At 39.5% G+C, this 18,429-nt stretch overlaps 1 long non-coding RNA gene across 1 annotated transcript in view; it reads right to left on the reverse strand.

Moving 5' to 3' along the window:
- LOC147755279 (uncharacterized) overlaps window positions 1–16,519 on the reverse strand; it is a 57,284-nt gene extending 40,765 nt beyond the window's left edge. The window contains exon 1 of the long non-coding RNA XR_015329130.1: window positions 16,060–16,519. This is a non-coding gene — a long non-coding RNA (uncharacterized LOC147755279). The remainder of the gene's footprint in view (window positions 1–16,059) is intronic.
- Between the last annotated feature and the right edge of the window lie 1,910 nt (window positions 16,520–18,429).

The raw sequence follows: 18,429 nt of genomic DNA on the forward strand, positions 1-18,429 counted from the left end.
GTGTGTGCAAAGCTACAGTTGGCTTTTTGATAAGTTAGCCGTGCTCCTCTAGTTCGATTAACTCGACATAAGCGTTCCTCACTCTTCTATACGTCTAGTAATTTTTCACTCATACACTTCTGTGCCACTTCAAGTTTCCGCTTGCTTACAAGGGGCTACTAGTTTACCAGATTTTCGGGATTGAGTCACTTCAGTCATCACGAAAACTAGTTCCTTGTACTCCTGTAGTTCCTCATTTCTGTTGTTTGCTAGAAGCATTAATTCTGGAAGTTGGAGACAAAGCTTCAGTGCATTTTCGATGCGCTTTTTCCTGGTGACATTACCTTGTCCATTTTTACACCTCATAATACAATATAGTATTGCAGTTAGTCATGCACGGTAGCTCACGACATGCTCATTGCGTTCGCATTCACGTCCAACTCACCTGTACCCGCCATACTGTCGCGTTCCATTGTTCGTACTAGAAAGCCTTTCAGTTCTGCCAACAACCATCTAGCGCAGCAGAATACTATCATACGGAGCATATTTGCTTTCTCACCCCGTTATTGTCGCTCCTTGTCTCTTTGTATCGTAAATGGCACTGCCTGCTGAACTCGGAGATAAGTTGATGTCTTTCAACTTCTAAGTCAGCCCCTCCATCTTTATAACCTCCTTTCTTCTTCCTATTCCTAGTTACTGATAGAAGTTACAGCCGCGACAATTCATTCGCAATGGAAACATGGCGAATAGAATTCTATTATTGTAAATGCTAGGTACGGAAAAACGAAGCAATATAGGATGAGGTTGATTCATCAGCAGACATGTATATTTCTAGGAAGTTTATTTTAAAACTGTAATGTCTATTAAATTGTACTATAGCAAGATTGCGAGCGTAACTTTACCAGAAATTTTCCGATAACATGCGTACCCTCAGTTACTCGAGATTACTAAAAATGCCGTGAATCCATTTGGGACTTCCTATACGATACAGAGTCATAAGCATTTTACAAATCAACTTCAAACAAACGGTGCGTTAAGCCGTATTCCTAGCTTCTGAATACAATAAAAGAACGTAGTTCATATATGTAAACGTGCGTAATTACAAGTTAGCATGTTAACAGCTCTGGTAATAAGTGTTCCGAGTTTAACGTCCTATAGTGCTCTACTGGGCATAAAGCTGGGAAGATTTACTTGTGCTACCATTAAACATTAATTTACTGAGCGAATTTTTCGAAATCCCACGTTTTTTTTCACTCAATCATGCACGCAGTGTGTGCCAATGGCAAGTCTTAAAACATTACAGCAGACGGCTAAACTACCTTTTAGGGCTTCCAGAAACTCACGGCGACCGGAATTTTAATATATCACTATCCAATTCTACTCAAATGGATCATGACATTGGAGTACGCTACCTTTATATGAGAACCGAAGCTATTTTGCACATTTCCCAAGTCATTATACGCTGCTAAATAAATCGCCAAATGCAAGTTAGCTGCAGCTGCTAAAATTGCTCTTGGATGTGTGTGTGTTTGAAAAAGCCTCAAACAAAAAAAAAGCACCGGGGCAAGTTGCGGTTATGCCAATAAGGAAGAAAAGCGCTTATTGTAAGTTCAACAGAATATTTAATACATTCTATAATTCAAATCCATGAGCCCTACAACGAATCAACTATCAACTTGTGGGAGGATCACGTGGTATAGCATTAATGTATACAGTAGGTAAACATGAAGGTCCGATTGTGAAATTACATTTTGGCTTAGCCTTTCTTTTTCTAGAGCACCTTCTGAAAAGCATCCTACACACTGTATCTGTTATACAGAACCGACCAATAGTGTATACCTCTGTCGTTCGCAGGCAATCCTCTCCACAATGTTTTAGCGAATTATTACCGTTTCGAAAGACGTACTCAAATTCATTGCAGCCACGTATGCGCCAGCCACGATCGTTTTGCCCAACAGTCTTTTCGACATAATAGTGGCATCGGATGACCAAAACATATGAAAATAACCTCTGGCTTCGGTTCCTAAGCAGACGTCTTGTGACAACATAGTACCGTTATGCGCATGACACTGGATTCCAGTAACGTCGAGGACAGTGCATTTTGTAATCACGTACTTGTGCATGTCATTATGGGTCTTCTACTGCCATGAGGCGTGTCGTCCCAGAAATGCAAAACAACGTTGAAAGTGTTTAAGCAATGAAGAGCGAAGAGTCGGAAACAACTCCGTACTACTAAGCTCATCGGGGTATTACCGTATCCTTGTTGTCCTCCTGCCCTGTCAAGAGTACTTTGTACGCTTGCCCTTTTCCTTTGTCTCTCTACCTCTATCTATCTCCGCTGACCCATTCGCACCGACTGCACTGCGTGCGCGAACCACACCCCACAAACACACAATCAGCCAACATCCGAAGCCGCTCAAAGGATCGACTCGGACAGTGCCAAACGTTTGCTAGGCTGCCCCTTGCCTCTGAGTATGGATAGCAGATCAGCAATGCAAACCTGAGTAGCAAGCTGCATGTTCCGTTGGTCCTCGACGTTTGCTATTGTCTCAGAGCCTTCATGCCCTTTCCCTTTTATAGAGCGGGCGAAATGCAAGTAGATATGGGTCGTGCTGTATAAAGATAAACGTATAGCCCTTTACGTGTTTGACGATATGACAATGACAAACTTATCTCGGAATGGCGTAAATAGTACTAACGGTAAGTGGCAACGCTGCTAGTGTCGGGGTAAATACTCACACAAAATTCGTCTGAAACGCAGGATCGAGGGGACACCCGTCAGGGGACAGTGGACCTTGTCACAACAACAACGAACAAAGAATATCGTTTGCTGCTGATGGCCTAACGAAAACGAGATCATTTTGTACGCGACAAAAACGCAGAAAGTCAAGAATAGAGACAGTCAGTAACGGATCAACGCGGTGCCTAGAGCTCGTAAGGCGTAGCTAGAATCATGAATGGACACACTGTGCAGAATATTCAGTTCAAACTTAGTTACTCCGATAGAGTAACTTAGCTCTCTGAATGATGAGTGAAGGCATCAACAGAGATTGAGTTGAGGCACTCATATAATGGCTTGCTTTAGTATAATATAGATATATAGCAAGCAAGACAGAAATGATAACGTGGATAATGAAATTAAGTGGAATGTTTAAGAAGTTAGTTTTGTGTGCGAGCTGACGGCGAACTCTTTCTTGCTGTATTTTATGTTAAATTAAACAAATTCAGACGTATTTTAGTTAATTTTAGCAATGTCGATTTTATAAAATCGTTAGAAACGTCCGTTCTTACAGAAGCATGAATTCAGTGGCAAGAAACAGGAGGCGTTCTTGCCAAAAGTTCATAGCGATGTTGATCGTCCCGTGTAGTAAATGCCACTGTACAATCGAGCAAAGTCAGGCGAGTTCTAGCTCGTCACGATTAACGCAATATCTATGCGGACAACATCATTCTTTTCCATTCATTCAAAGTAATCGATTGGTAACCGTCCGTCAAAAATGTCCGTTTACTTAAGCCTAAATCAAAGATAAGAACGCCAGTCGCGCCGCATCATTCAGCTGCATTCACTCATTCCTTGGAAGCGTCATAAATGAATGGACATTATTTAGGGTATGCAAAATTCTCCCTAGATAATATTGCTCAAAGTACAGATTTGCAGTACATTCATAACATCAAACTCCCTATGGATTTTAGACATAGATCTCACAGAGCAAGTGTCTCAAAATGAAGCTTGTACTAGCTCTTGTTATGTTCAGAAAGGATTGGCATTTTTTTTTTGTCGTATGTGGAAGAACCATTATACAAGTCCCTTGTGGACAAAAGTGCCGGTTTAGAAAACAAATATAGTCTGGCGTTAAACTGAATAAAGAGGCGCATAAAGCATAACTTCAACCCAAAAGTACTTCGAATATATATATATATATGGCATTTTAGCCATATATGGCAGCTTTAACTGTTCGCACAACGGGCACCCGCTCAGCCATAGCTGCCTCATGTGAGTTGTTTAAGGCTAACAGCGAGTGCACCATGCATGAAAAAAAGCTGTATGCCAAAAAGCATTGGATGGAACAAGCGGATGTTATGGTAGCTAATTCTGTTATATCTGTGATACCTAAGAAACTAAACAAAAGACATACGGAGTTCGCATAATAACACATGTGTGTAGCGCGCTGAAGAGCTGTTGATAAATCTTCCTGCACCGCCATTCAGATGATAACGAGACGATGAACGAATGAATTTCTTAACTCCGGGTCACGCGAAACAAGCCCTGCAGCCAAAAGTCTTTTAAGCCGTGGAGACAGAATGAACAATGCTACCTAAGCGACGTAAAGCCGAAAAATGCATAGATTGTTAGTTCTTCATAAATATAAAATGCAAATTTAAGATACTAGGACACACGAAGAAAATTTCCACTCGCGTGAAATTTATAGTTATTTTTATTATTATTTATATAATTGTATTAAATTAAACCTTTGTTCCAGCTCTAAATTTCACTAATGTAAAAAGATGGTTTCGATACTTGTGAGACTCAACTCATATTCAACGCGTTCGCATGACCTTAAACGTAGTCGTTCAACTTTTTGAGGCCCGTTTACACTTAAAACGTGACAAGAACTTCCTTAAAGAGATATGTATTAATACAAATAAGGAATTCACTTCGTTGAATTGCAACGAAAGTTTAGTTTTTTCTCAGACTACACATAGTTCTCCTGATTTTGTCATACGCTCCGCAATTTGCTGGCCTGAACTATCTTTCTGGTAAGCAGCCAAAAAATATTGAAGCTTCTCTTTGGCCACAATGGCCTGTTTATCTCAATTTCTTAATCACCTTCTTGAATGTGTACCCTGAAATCAACCAGTATTTGGTAAAGTCTTCCAACTGTGGCTTTTGATGTCGTCTCTTCTAGACTGGAAGCATTGTTCCTTATCATTCCCACAATTGTTGCCGCCTATAAGTGCGAAGGAACCTAACCAAGCTCATTTTTATGGTGAGGGTGTGTGGGTTATCGCTTCATGAGCCGCTTCGCAACTTTCACAAGCGGAGCTATTCCCCATTTGTTAAATTCGCAGCTCATCAGATATTTCGCCTAGAAACATTTAACTCTTTATGCTACTTTAGCTATGTGTCCACAGGGAGCCACAGCCTGGAACGACTTGCCGCTTACTAAGGCGTCATTGTCCACACTAGATATGCATACCTAGGCATTTTTCTGTCGGTACATTTTTCTACACCTGTTCGAGCTGTCATGACCTTTCCGTTGTTCTCTCAAACTCAAAACTGAGCTTTTTACTGAAGATTATACAGTTATAGCGCTACTACCATATCACGGTAGTAATCATGAAGATGTTGGTTGGCCATTTTGCAACTATTTCGAAATACAACGTGTCCTAATTAGCGTAGCAGTAACGTAATGCGCTAGCTAATGGTCATGGGCCTTCATAGGTAAACGTGTACCCAAAGAAGTTCCAGAATGCAATTTGTTCGAACCGAGTAAAGGACAGACGGAAGACGGAAATGAAGAAATCGTTGTGTATGTGAGTCATTTCCTGAAAGAACCTAAGGGCAGTTTGAGCAAATAGCCTGAACGTAACAGTGATTTGTCCCCGGGATCCCTACAAAAAGGCAAGCAGAAATTAACCCACATTTTACACGCTCGTTACGTCTAACAAATTTTTTTTGAGGCTTTTAAAAGGTAATTTTGGGGTCTGTGTGGATTTCCTATCAATACCGTAACAGTATAAAATCAAAACCGGAGCTTACCAAAAAGGTACTTGTTTTTGCTTTCAATATATAATTAAAGAATGTTGATTTTCAAAACGATTGTAGCTCGTACAATGATACGACGTTTAGCGCGGAAGGTGCTAAATAAATTTAAAAAAGCTCCTTTGATCCTCGATGACTGGCCATAGAAAAAAAGTTGGGTTCTAAACATGTTACGTTCGCTCTGTATTCGCAAGGCATAAACATATTTTGGGCTAAACTTTAACATGCTATTATGAGAGTGTTCGCGAAGAAATTCTAAGTACACAACGTAACTAGTAGCAAATTAAATCAACTTACATTTCAAGAATAAAACACATATGCTGAGCATACACATACGCGGTTGGAGATATAACAGCATTACTTTACAAGTAAGTTTGATTAAAAGAAGGATCTACGTGTATGAGGCATTAAATACACCTCCATATCGAGCTGCGATATATATCCATGTTTTCAATTTTGTCGAATACTAACCAGAACTAAGCTAAGCACTTAAATGTATGTATGACCCGCTAACCTTTGGCTAACATAGACCTAACTTGGGCAACTCAGATGATGGTGTTGTCGTTGACGTTGTGGGCACATGAGTTTCCAACACTTATGAATTGCCGTAAATCAATTAGTCTACTTTCTATAACGAAGAATTGATGAAGAACTATCATAGAAACACGGATTAAGCGTCATATTGTAGTCAGAATGGTTGTACATTCATGCATACTAACTGGCGTCCGTCGTATTGATTTTATTTATTAAATATTGGCCATAAATACATAACGAAACTATGAATAGGAAACGCTTGACGAGCTTGCGGGTGCCGTAGTAACATAGAGCGAGGAGGATACGAATTTTCGAGGTCATAATCCCCTAGGGTGACAAAATTCTGCAGATATGAATGAAAAATGAGACATCCGCTGGGTGTTAGACAACGCTGTTATGTAAATTGAATGCTTAAGGATGTGATGAAATTGCTGGATTCTATAATTGTATTACCTTGTACTTCCTCAATGCCGGCAAGGCGGCAAAGCTTTTATTAATGAAGAACTTTTATCATTACTATCGATTTCGTTATACACCAACTATTTTGATGTTTTGCGTAGTTAGCTGGGTGATATATTAGGAAATGTTTTGTACTTATTCCCTGAAAAAGCAGAACGCGTACATGATTTAGTCATGAAGCTAAAGAAAATAGTGCCGTAATTCCCACCAGCAACTAAAACGTTCGTGTATTTCGTAAGCGGTTCATTACTAAGCATACTATGCTTGACTTCGGAATATGTTATCAAGCAATTTGTATATAGAAACAGCATTATGTGCCCTAAACAATCTTATATAGAACAGAAATAAAAACTAAATATTATACTGTGTTTAATTGATGTTTTCCGTAGTCGAAACCGAAATTCATTGTTGGCGCATCCTACGAAACCGTTATGTCAATGATACGCGTCATTCTACACGTCCATCTTTAAAGACTGTAACGTGTAGCGTTAGTTCCATAAGGAAAAAAAAAACTTTTTTATGGCACTGTATGTCCGAATGCGTTAGTAATTACAACCAGGATTCAAGGTACCTTCGTTTGTGAACTATTATCTGATTTCTGTATCCTAGGACTGAATCCCTATAAAAGATAGATTTAAAATGAGAAATACTAAGTTCAAGTAATATGAAATTTTTTTAATGACTTTTTTTGAAGCAAATCATTAAGCAATTTTCAGAGCTACGGCATCGATGTTTTTTTCCCCTATTTTCTCAAAAATGAACCAAAAATCTATAACTTATGTTCCAGAAATAACAATTTTCTCGACAATCAAATATGTCAGTTATGCTAGTCTTAAATATAGCTACAAAATGCCTTCCAGCACATTACGTTACTATCGAATTGTTGTTATTATCGAATCGTATGTCCGTAATCGGGCTGCGCAAAAAATCTATATTGTAATTCGCTTACGTACTAGCTTGCCGACGCTGACCAACGTAAAAAAACTACGAACAAACATAATGACTCTGTGATTATGCTGCGTGCATAGATTTTTTTTAAATATTTTCTTCACGATAGTACGGATAAGTAATTAATTAGAAGTTACGTTGCGTCGTGATCGAATCCTCTCTATTGATATTTTCTCAGCTTCGCTGTCCGGTAGCCTACGCATTTTCTATCCCTACACATAACTAAAACTCACTGCCTAATTATAAACATGTAGCATGACTGCTCATAGCCTTTTTGATTCAGTTCTTAGGATTGTCTATTGAAGGTGCTGGCGAGATTCGCACCAATTTTCGCACCAAAATTTCATCCAATCAATTGCGCTAGACAAAGCTTATCAGGTCTTTTGTCTCTTTGAACTACGGCTGATCCTAGGGTTTGCGCTCTCCGTGTTGAATCACTCCAAATCTGGGCCATAAGAAATTCTTACGGAAGACATCCAGGACGAGGCCCACAACATCACTGGATTCACAGTCCACTATTGAAAATCGTGTTGGCCTTAATGAAGTATTATATGCTATCCTTCTGTCGATCGGTTGTCGGCTACCCGGATTTGCTGGATTTACTTGGGTTTTTTCCAATAAGTCTCTGCAGCGATATGCCACAATGTGTCGTAGTAACCATTTACCAATGCTGAGGCTTAAACGAACGTCGACCGCACATTCATGGCTACCATAGCAAACTATACAAAAACACCTGCATCATCTATAAAAACTACGCCGTCCACTTTTTTGTTGGCTAGTCTTAATAAGCTTGCCTAACTTTCCGCGTTCATTGACTTGGCGCTACGATCGCTTTTTAAAAGCTCAACAGTTATAAGGGTAGACAAGTTTGGGCATGCTCTATGTAAGAGATGGAACAGAATAATATCGAAAACCATGTGCGTTGAGAATTAACCTATACGAAGCTAAAAAAGACGATAGCACGGTATCGTTTACTGCACTTTTAATATTATTGTTAAGCTATTGCTTCCTCATTGTTACCAGTACTAAACAAGCCTACAATCATTAACTAATAATAATATAATGAACTAATAATAGGATACTGATCACAATGATCTAATGTATTATGTAGACGCTCGAAAAAACAAAGCCAGGAATCAGCTCTAAGCTATTTAACGCCGCAAACGTAATTCAATTACTCGTCGCGTTAAGTTATCCAACCTTACATATATTTCTCAAGCAAATCGCCCTTGCGTCGAGTAGTTTGGCAATCGAGCTTAACCTATTCAGTCGCCTACGCGTTCTGACATTAGCTTATCCTTGTAAATCAGATTCTACTGAATGACTGGACGTACTATAGGTTTTAGATTGCATGATATCAACCTCATGACTTTCAAACGACGTCGATATATTTTACAAGGTATTTTACAGCCACACTTCACAATAAGCAAATTTGGGTAAAATATAATCTTTATATATATCCGGGATGAGCCCGGACTTTTGTTGGAAAGACACTGAGGCAGAATACTGTATAATAGCGTAACTGTTGTAAGACAAGGTGACAAACCTTACAGAGACTTTGCTAAAATTGAATTCTTCTTACAGTTCTTACATCTTTACGACCTGTGCAACTGTCAATCTCTTTTTAATGAACTAATGGTGATATCCTGGCATTCTGTGGACAGTAATTGATTTTTGAAAAATTATACACACTGCTTTATACTGCCTTTTCAATAGCTAAGGTAAGTTCCTAGGCAGTCGACCATTATTATAAGAAAGGATATATTCAAAATCTTGGTTCCTTTCATTACAGCCCGCGGGTGAATTAAGTTCTACTTATAAAGCATTTCTTACTATGTTTTTAATGTTCTTAAAGTTTTACTCGTACAGACACAAAACAATACGCAAAAGTCCAATACGCTTTAAATCATGTACTCATGGGATTTTATACGTCTCTCGTACGACCGACGACTGTGCAAAACCATACGGTCCTACTAAGTTTCTAGGTTTAGCCGATATATTCAAAGACGAAAGTCGTTCAGGAATATCGGAGCATACATGTGTACGTCGTGGAATATAGTTTTGCCTGCGGATTATTTAAATGGGCTGCGTGTGTTCGGGCGACATTGACCCGAAACGGGTTTCTTTTGTGCTGCCAGCTTCTAACTTCAGAAAAAACTTTTCGCTTACTGTCATTGAGCAAGAGCGGCCTATATCTCTTTTGCTGAGCCACAATTCAGTCGTCTGACCAATTCATGTAAGCTGTCACCTTGAGCCATTTCTCAGGGACCTTTTCCATGCAGACCGTTGTGTAGAGACGGCATCCCAATACTCAAGGTCCTATAGAGCAAGCACTTAAGTAAAACGTCCTACCTACACATTAAATTGTTATCGACCAGCCATCGCAATATAATCGTCGCCCTCTAGGGCACGTTTAGTAGACAAGGAAAGGTACTTTATTAATGAAACAATGACACGTACGAAAGCTAGCGTAGATTTCATGACACAGATATCAATTTTGGATGCATTTCGACATGCATAATATGTATGGCCATACACTTGCAGGCAGGTGATACTTGACTGACCTACTCAAGTTCGGTTTATTTATTGTTATGTTGCTGGAGTGAGTTGAGTTTGTGTGATTTTTATGGGTTCTTCCAGTCGAAAACCCGGTCGGCAAGCCATGTTGAGCGTAGCATAACAATTCTGCTACAAGAAAACACGGGTATTCGCGCCAGGTTTTTCATAACAATTTTACTATAGTCATTTTAGTTCTTTCTTTAGTGGTCAAGTATGTTATCAAACCTTTCGTCGCACGTTAACAAAATCATCCGGACCATTGTTCAGCCCACTGCTCTTGCTTCGGTGGACGTCCGCTCCCGAGCATTGTAGGCGAATACGGATATTTTTGCCGAGAAAACAGAGTTTTGCCGAAATTTATGCAAAACATTCTCCTGTTTTCTGTACCCTTCCCAAGCAAACGAAAGCTTTTTTAGCTTCAAATATATTGGAATTAGTTTCATACCGATGATAGTTGCATGGCTGGTCTGGTGTTTATCGGAAGCTCGCCTATATGTAATAATAATGAGACGAGACACAAAACGTCGATAAGTCTTTGGAAAGGATATCGGAACGCGAAGTTGTATCGACATTCTTCCGTTCTGAAATTTCTTCGCATAGCAAGGTAGATCCAACCTTTGCTTTTCTCATCGCTCTCCTAAGCACAGCCAATATGCGGCGCCTCTTCTGTAAAGTAATCCACACACTTAGCCCGTGCTGAAGATAGGCAAATCGCGTGAAAATCAGTGCAATCTCACAGAGCACGTGGTACTTTGCAAAAAGTCTGTTAATGAGAAACGCTGATGCACATTTTAAACACCCATGTTAAACGACTGTATTATAGAGAGGCCTATTTCTTGCAGAACTCTACAATAGTTTACTTTTACATTTCTAATTTTTACGAGAATCACCATCCTTCCTCCATTGACTGGTCGAGTTTAATCTACTGATCTGAATCAGTAGATTAAACTCGACCGAAACATTTGTACGTTCTCTTTACAACAAGTCCACTGCCGCGAAGTATATATATTGCAACATTTTAAGCTATGCCCCTTATGCCATGTCCACTTAATCCAACATGATTAGCTTTATGATTTCCATATTTAAGAACTAATAGCGCCTTGTGCTGTGATCGGCCACGGATTTAGTGACTTATAAAACGATATATACACGCGATTATATATATCATCTATTATGATGGCCTAATTCTAATCGGTAATGACTGCGATACTGCTCTTGAATTGAAAGATGTCTTTTCGTAATGCTGTGTTATGGACTTGAAACCGGCGCCTTAAAACATAGCACTAAATGAACTCTAGCATATAGCAGGAACAGATAGTCGTCGAAACCACAAGCATGAATCACGTTGCTTCTTTGTGCCTCCTGGCGTCCTTTTAGATATTTTGAGTTTAGGCGAACCCCATTGTCACCGTAGCTAATAAACAGGCGTGGACCAACTGCTCCGCCGTTATCTATTGAGTGAGCTATGATCGCTTGCTGTCGTTTTAGTTGTTTCGTCACGTTTCGCTTGTTTTCACTCTGAAGTAAGACTGATTCTTCCCATCTTATCTTTTTTCCTGAAAAGGGTACGACATCAACGTTTAACTTCTAGACCCTAATCGTACAATTCCGTACCATGGCGAACCAGACATGTCACAACAATATCGTCTCTTGGCTGTTGGAACAGCAACCTCTGTCACTATTAGTGCTATTGTTTCTGCTGCCTTAACCATACATGCATTGCAATGCTCGTCTAGTAAAGGTGCCAACATTTCTAGACTTTAATTTGCGTTCTTTTGTTTATTTGAGTGCACGCTGGCGTTTCGCAGATTCCGGTGGGAGACGCCCGGTCCGTAGGCCGTGAATAGATAGTATTTCCGCTTGCCGCGCCGATTTAATCGTATTACGACGCGCATCGTAATCCCACTTATGCAGTTTACATTGCCTCAAAAGCTATTTTGCGAGCTACACACGGTGGGACATCTAAATCCAGACTTTTCTCATAAGTTGTTTTTGAAACCGTACTGAAACAGAAACAGAAATTCTAGTAATTTTATTGCATGTGCTGGAAGCGTCATTTCTGACAGCTATACTCTTATTAACCATTCACCGCATTTACAGCTTCAATTCGGGGTCTAAACCACTAATTATAGATTTTGAAAATTTTTGTTCCGTAATAACCACACGTCAACCGCTACTTATAGGTATAAACTAATTAGAATGTTCCTCAAATATATCTATATATATAAAAAGGTTGATAACAGGCAAAGCCTCTTAAAAATGCCTGGCTAAAAAGTTTAACGTATGAAAAAAATGGCGAAAAAAGTTGTATCTAAAATGGCCTTATGAGCCACCATTGGTCAATTCTCAAACAAATCTGAACTTTATTGAAGGTTTTTGAGTTTGTTTTAAGAAAGTCCTCCTCGAATTTTTCAAAAACCGCTTGAAAACTGACAATAACATAAACTGTCGATTTTAGACAATTATATCTTAATCATTGTTGGGGTTCGTTTACCGCAAAAAGATTGAATAATAAGATTGGCAGCAGCTGATCTTCTCTTAGATTTGAAAAATGGCGCACTGCTTTCCACCATTATGGGTTGAGTATTTTGTATCAATAATGGCGGATGAAATACCCACACTACGATACACGGTTTGTCATGCATCATACTGCCAGCTAGATATATGCTCTTTAACTGCAGTAATTATATAACACTCAACCACCAACGTACACAGTATGGAAAAATCAATAATAAGTGCATTGTACCGTCTGTGGTACAAAGAGCTTACGTTTCTGTCTGCTATTAGCTGGAGTCGGCTTTGTCGCGACGTGCTAGCAGCCGAAAAATGTGAGACATGTGTACTGCTAGTAACAATGTATTTGGCCTTTCTTATCCTATCATAAGAAAACCAAATAACAGCTAAACATTTTACGGTCATTTCTCTTGGCCGGACAGTGATGTTGGTTCGAAATAGTCTGATCGTTAGGGTACGAAAACTGCAGGAAGAACTATATATATATATAAAACCTGACAGGTGAATCTCGCAGTATCTTCTAAACAAGCTATGAATACACCCTCATAGATAACATGCGTTATTATTCATACGTGTCTCTTTTGTGTTTGCTAAATCGTAAAATAAGTAAAAACGAAACGTTTCCGCAGAGCATCTTTCATAACATGTAGTGACCAGAAGAGGGTGTTTTCGAAAAACACCGATCAGCCCCTTTAAAGATAAGCTAAATCACATTCATATCTTGAACATATTTCCGCTCGAACTACTTTGAGCAGTCTCCGCTTGCTCAGTTTTGCCATTTTGGATCGCTTGTCAATTAGTGTTTAAGACTCCATGCGTGAATTAGACGTGTTCTGTTATGTTTTACCGTTTCGGATATATGAATCTATATATATATATATATATATATATATATATATATATATATATATATATATATAGTTACGGGTAGAGTACATATGAGATAAAACTTGTCGTATTATGTTTACTCATAATCAGCTAAACTAATTTCTAAAATGTTACTGTGAAAAGTGGTGCGTTATACGTGAACGTGTCCATTTTTTCTCAGCGGCAAACGCCTCGGGGCCGCTTACATCAAATCACTACTCAAGGTAACGACTAACTCGATTGCAGCCTTGACCTTGGATCTCTAATTGTTACCGACAGACGCTGTTCGACGCGAGAGCAAATATCACTCTTAGATGGCGATCGCTGATGGAACATTCAAATAATCTCTCAAAGAATTTATTTCCATTACATATAATTCTACTATGATTGTTGGTCTGGCTCTGAATAACTTTGTATATTCTTTAGGCCATGAATAAACAAAATGTTTTCCAGCTACTTCTGCCGAATTGCCCTCGTCGGCAAGAGGCATACATCTACACTCGAACAGCAAAAAGACTGTGGTCCTTTAGAGATTTTCGTTGGCATCGCTCTACTGTATACTTCATTAGTCATCGCTAATTCATTCCGTTGAATTGATTTATCCCAATGGCAAGTATGTATGCACAGCCTCCCGGCTACCGACAATCGCAAACTGTATGCCATCACTCCGTTACGGTTATATTACTACAATCTTAGCCTCGCCCATTAGGCTAAACAGTCGACTAAAACATCATGGCGGAAATTTTATCGGATTATCTATAACGATTGATACCAGTATAATTTGGACACTCACCTCACGAGCACTTCACTTGTGGTTCGGCCATGGAGCACACACGTATACTAGCAACTTTTTTTTTTTTAATACGCATTCATGATGAAATAGTATAGAAGATAGAATTACGCATAGACTGCCACCAAAAAGCTTCAGGATCATTAGAGGATGACAGGGTGGCTATTGTTTAGGGTTGTGTGTGTTCGTGCTCAGCGGACTATAGAGACTCCGGTCCGCTGTTGATGAACCCGGCAGCTGTACAGGATTAGTAGTAACGAATGAGACAGTCGCCTGTTTGAAATTGCGCTATTTTCGAAGCAATAAGACCGAGGTAAACACAATCTTGCAACACAGATGATAGAGCTGGCCGTCTTTCAGCTAATGCAGAATTGACTCGAAATGGAAGCCGCTATACAGACAACGGCAGGCATGGTAGACAGGCATAGATGCTTCTTGTTTTTCGTCCAGCTCTAGTGGGCGAATCGTACACCGAAGAAAAATGTGGCACAGGGCCTTACGAAACAGGACGTAGATAGGCCAACTGGCGTGTGTATGTGTCAAGGGGTAGAGAAATTAAAACTACGAAACCGATTACGGTACGAAAAGGTTGAGCAACAATCGTTGTGCTCGAGACATGTCGGCTAGTTTTTCATCGAACGAGTAAGTTATGTTAGCAACAATAGCAGTAATACCGTTCGTCGTAGTTCACCTGTGGAAATAACTGAAAAAAGGAGATCAACTCAAAGTAAACTACTATTATGCCGACATGGTTCTATTATCACAAAGATAGCAGCCTTATAATATACGAATGACGTTGTCAACAGAACAATGCGCTGCTAGAGATATTGGATCAAAGTTGCGTAATAAGAGATGGAATTAATCGAGCAAGAAGTATCTTGCCCCTCATCGGTGTTGAAACCCATTTGCGGGGCAAGCCTCTTAGGGCTAGAAGAGGAGAGAAGGGGCGGCATCCAATAGGCACGACATTTGTAGTTCAAAGGAAAAATTTCAAAAAACAATGAATCGGTAGTTGGTTCCGGAACCGGCTAGCTCGGCAAGCGTCACCAGCTCATGTCTACGACGATTTAGACAACGGTTCATCAGAATGTCAACTGCTCTTAGTTGTATAGCGATAAGTAAAGCTGCGATGAACGTATGTACTCTCGGCAAAATCTAGTGATAGACGCATTGACTCTCAGGTGTTATTGACACTTGCATACCTTACGTTAAGTTCCATTATCACGTACGATTTCTAAAAGCCATTGAAGTTATTCGGAATGAAATATGTATGCAATATGCATAGAACGTGTTCGTTTTCAAAGTCTGCTTATATTAATTAACCCAGTTTATACTCATTGGCGATTTACATCAATTTTAAACTATTTCTTGGCTTTGTACTATATTCCGACAATTTTTCAAGATGCTCAAAGCTATCATCACTCCTCTCTATAGCATAAACAGATAACTATTGTGATATCATATGTTGTTATTTCTTATCTAAATTGACTATTCCACCGTTTATACGTCTTCTATTCTTAATTTGTACGCTACCGTGATCTCATGTTACGGTACTCTTTTCATAGTCAGAATTTCATTTCAAAATCTCGGGCTCGTTTCAAACGATATGCCAGCAATTTCTACTAACTGCTAAAATTTCACTTACCAGTGGTGAGCCAAGTTAGTTGAAGGACCAGTCGCTGGACACGTTATGTACATCGGGACACTTTACTACAATTGTACTTTTATTTCACCAGATTAGTTTGATTTTTGCGCGATGTATGACCTTGCAGACACCGGCATCAGCAGCGGTCGCTGCAAGCCAGCGCTGACGAGGCTCGTTAACCATCCCGTCACTTTGGTTCGGAGCCGCGTTGTCGTTGGCAGCAGGACCTTCCGTACGTATTACTTACGAGATTTTAAACGAACGTACGTTTCACTATGAAATTTCAAAGAGCTCGAGTTTCTGCTCACATTGCTTCCAGCGAAGCCGATTTAACCATCGTTGCGATCTAAGTCTTTTGAGACTTCGATATCTTTTCTATTTCGTTCAATTTTCGTTCATGTTTAAAAGTATCTATTCTAGAGCAATTGCCAAAAGACTTATTTGGCGGACCGGCGTTAGATAAAACGTCTGCAATAAGGTAACTACGTCTAAATTGGAAACAAGATATATGTCTTCATTTATCTTTGTGTAAACGAAAACACGCTATGTTGACTGTATTGGCTAAGCGACGAGCACCCTCACGGTCGATGGAGTGGTCCCCAATCATGACATTCAAGTAGGGCAGTAAGGGCAACATCGAAATATGCTAAGTGAGTTGCCCTCGTAGTTCAAACTATATTCGGTGCATCTGACTATCAGCGTTGTCTCGGAAATGCTCCATATCTTTAGCAGCATGCCTTTGTCATTTATTAACTTTATTAACCGTGGACTGTAATTAACACCGGCATTTCTAACGGTTGTTGCCACCTCGGCAGATCGTCTAGCTAAAAGATGACAAAATAGTTTTTATATTTACTGAAGTTAGTGTCAAAAACGTTTTTGTTATTATTCACGACCTGCTGATTAACTTTCACAAGCGACGGCAGGCTTGGCCTTGCATAGATGCTTTTACGTCGACAATCATAACAGAATGTCTTGAGTAGGTTCGATTTGATTCTTTATATTTATGTCTAAAATGAATATCAAAAAGAAGTAGACACGCACATACGTTCATTCTCCGCAAAAACAACTACACACTTAGATATCTTCTCAAGTGTTATTTGTCTAGTGAACTTCTACTACTAATTATTTATCTTTAGCTGTAAAACGATTATCAAGCCATATAATGCTCTTGGAAATAAGTGGTTTACTTCCATTGTTATCTGACTGTATTATCACCTCAGAGGGTGACTTCGAATTTTGAAGTACCCGGTATGTATATATTTAGAGAAATGACACAAGTTTCATGAAATTAGAATTGATGTTTTTGCGTCTTACGTACTGCTTCAAGGGGATATTTCTTTAGAAAGATAACCTCTTGCAAGACTAAACGGACATATATAGACAATGCTCACATTGTGCGCTATTGAGGATGTTGCAGTGATATAATCCGGCAGTCTTTTAGATTATGGATCAAGAATAATGAGAGTGTAAGAACTGGTCAAATTTTCTAGCATGATCCGCTGTTGACAACGGCGTTAAACCTCGACCGCCGCCGCGAGTTGCCTCAGTCGAGTCTTTTCCAAACCTGTGGCAGCTCATTAACAGTCCAGTATCTTTTCCAGCCAAATTGAAAGTCAATAATCAATACTGGAAACCGCTGACCCGGTGCCACGTCAAGAGGTCACACGCGAAAATGAATGGTTGACGCTAATGATAAATAGGGATATAGCTGCATTCTATAAATCACTTAATGATACATGCATTGATAAACACTAGCATCATATGAATAACTTCCCGAATTCGGTTTGTGTTTGTGATAGTTATAAACAAGCGTTTTGTAAACTATGTGTTCGATATCGTCACAATTATCGTCTATAATGACGTGGCCAAAAAGTGAATTGAATGGTAAATCTTACCGTATATTACGTTGGACAACTGTGAACATCATCTCATGACGGCGTCTCCTAACGGTAAAATAGTGACTGTTCAAAGCCATAACAAACACATTTTGTTACGAACCAAAATGAGAAAATTTCTAAATCTTTTTATAAAGTACTGCTACCAAATCCGTCCATCGGGGTTCATCAGCTACTTGCATTTTGCTGTGCTTCCCAGAATCTCATTTGTTAATATTTTAAGTTTGCGCCCGGTACTAGCATCAAGAACCTTCAGGCTGTATTATACATCAGCTTCAGGTCAACTTATTGGCAGGCATGTCGTCTCTTACTTCTGCGTACTTCTGTACTGGATAGCGCTTACTTGTATATACGCCCAAAAACGCAGGAATAACCTCTGCTGCTCCCACTACAAGCACCTATTCACCCACCCCTTGTCTTCTTCGTTACGGTCAACTATTGTGAAGCCTTTATTTCCATCTACTCCCACCTG

This window comes from Varroa destructor, unplaced genomic scaffold, assembly GCF_002443255.2.
Source record: "Varroa destructor unplaced genomic scaffold, Vdes_3.0 BEIS01000005.1, whole genome shotgun sequence".
Lineage (NCBI taxonomy): Eukaryota > Metazoa > Arthropoda > Arachnida > Mesostigmata > Varroidae > Varroa > Varroa destructor.